Source organism: Phalaenopsis equestris, unplaced genomic scaffold (genome assembly GCF_001263595.1).
Source record: "Phalaenopsis equestris unplaced genomic scaffold, ASM126359v1 Scaffold000134, whole genome shotgun sequence".
Classification (NCBI taxonomy): Eukaryota; Viridiplantae; Streptophyta; class Magnoliopsida; order Asparagales; family Orchidaceae; genus Phalaenopsis; species Phalaenopsis equestris.
The window spans coordinates 570,428-572,960 of NW_018164576.1; positions in this window are offsets into that span (position 1 = coordinate 570,428).

Below are 2,533 nucleotides of genomic sequence, written 5' to 3' on the forward strand. Positions count from 1 at the left end.
AAAGAGTGAGCATAGGGCGAGTGCGCTAGGTTGGGATGAGGACTCGTGTTCATCGTCAGAGCCGTAACAGAATTCTTGAGGCTTAAATTAAATGTTTTGTCATCCTTATATGCAAGATATTTAGTTAGGAGATCTTCATATGCATAAAACCCTTAAATTTAGTTTCTCCTCTTAATATTAAATGAAAATCTCTTAAATAGATAAATAATATTAGAACATCTCACAAGATATAGGAATTTTATCTATGAAAATTTTAAAAAAAAAAAAGCATAAACTTTGAACATCATTAGTACAAATTCTATATTATAATTTATGCTTTTCGTTATGGATATAGGGTACTTCAATATAAAATAATAGATATAAATTGAGAGCAATAATGTATATGATTGAAAAATAGGAGACTTGAGGTATTGAAATGTCATTAATAAACAAACAAATAATTTGCTTGATTGGTCTTTTTTTAGAAGGGTTTATAAACTTTAAAGGTGGGTATTGCAATCAATGGAGTCTTTCAACATCAAAGTTGGTGATAATGATGGGCTTTTGCAAATGATCTTAAGGTTGGCATCGGTGTTCTTGACAATAATGATCGTTGCCATTAGTAGTGATGATAATGATGGTGATAACTAATATTTGAATTTTTTATGGTGAGTGTTGATATTATTGATGACAACTGACAACAGTGGACTACAACAATACTACAACAGGAATCAATCTAGATAGTGGTGGTGGAAGTCGACTTTGATGGCAGTAGTGAGCGTCAATTTTGATGTTAGTAGTAATGAATATCCTTAACGTTAGCAACAAAACATGCACCATCATTATTGGTGGTAGTGAGAGTTGAAGTTATTAGTGATGATAGGTGTCAATTGTTATTATAAATGTCGAGCACTACAATGTTAATATTGTCAGTGATGAGACAATAAATTGATGTTATTGGTGAAGATGGATAGCTTGAAAGCATCCCTACCTAAGGGACACACAAGCAAAATGGGATTTCCCTATTTTGATAGATTAGTAGGGGAAAATTTCTCTGTATTAACGTTTATAGGTCTCGTGAGACCTCATTTTTCCTTAGTTTGAGCTATATATAGGATTTTATTTCTATTTTCATATAAATATATATTTATATTTACGGGATTTTTATTTTGAATTTTGTCAATTGGAGATTCTTTTCTCAAGTTTCTCCTATTAGAAAACTTTTACATTTTCTCCTTCAAGAGATGAAACTGTAACTTGAGGAGAACGTGTGATGGATCTTTCTAATCATACACACCTCACAGAAAAGTGTCATTGATTGATGTTTCTCAGACATCTTTTCTTTATGAAAAGTAGTCATAACGACTTTTTTCTCTGATACTCCTTATTTACCCTCATTTTTTTCTATCTTATTAGTTGCTAAGCATCCCCAACACGTATTTCCTTCTATGACCGTAGAACATTGTCATTTGTTACCTAACCTAAATTCAAAATTCAACTCATAATCCTAACCCAAAACTTTTAATATCTAACAATCCAACTTCCATAAAAGAACTATTCTTGAAGTTATTACTGGGACTTAAAACCATTGACTAACACTAGATTCATAAATTTTCCATAGCCAAAACTCTAAAGTGAGGAGCAAGTTACCATATCATTAAGGAGAAACCCTCAAGAAGATATCCAAGAGCTTATCGTATATGCACCAAGAAGAAACCCTCAATAAGGTATTCAAGAGTTAAGATCAAGGATATACAGTAAAAATCCTCAAATTATAATAAAGCCTCATTGGTTTTAAAAGGAATCAAAATGAGAAAGTCACTCAAAACAATAGTGATAATCGCCTAGATGGAGATTACCAAAACTATTTTGACTAAGGAGACAAACGATGAAGAGTCAATGTTGTATCTATTCGACATAAAGCACAAGAGAAGATAGAGTGATTTTAGAGTGAATGTTGTGTTTTTTTTTCTTTCTCTTTGTATTTTTAAAGGAGTCACAAGTTTTTCCATCGTCGTATACTTTTATTTTTCGAATAAGTCTCTCTTTCGGATAATATAAATGATCAAGAAGAGAAGAACAAAAAAAGCAGGACATACAACAAAGAGGGAAAACAAGAGAAAGAATGTGGAGAACATTTGTGTGGCAAACCTCAGTAGAATAATTCAAGCACATACGTCCAAACAAGATCAGATTGAAATAGCTTGTGTCAAATATTTGCCAAATTATGTCTATGAAAGCTAACCACTAACAGAGATTTTGGTGTGTTTACCTGTTCTGAGTCCAAAGTGCTCCCAAGGGAACGTATCTCACTTGATTAATTACAGCTTGAGGGTTATCCAAGAATGCCCTTGATCTAAGGAGTTTTGCTTACATTTAAAGTGACCATTATCATAGTGTTATTAAAGGATGGTAATTTAGCAAGGGAATGTTTTGATACTTTCAAAGCTCCCACTGAGCCAAGTGAAGGAGAGTGAGTCTCTCACAATCCCACATAGGTGATGGACTCATCGGCATACGGAGTCTGTGAAACAACCTAATCATCTCTACGGGG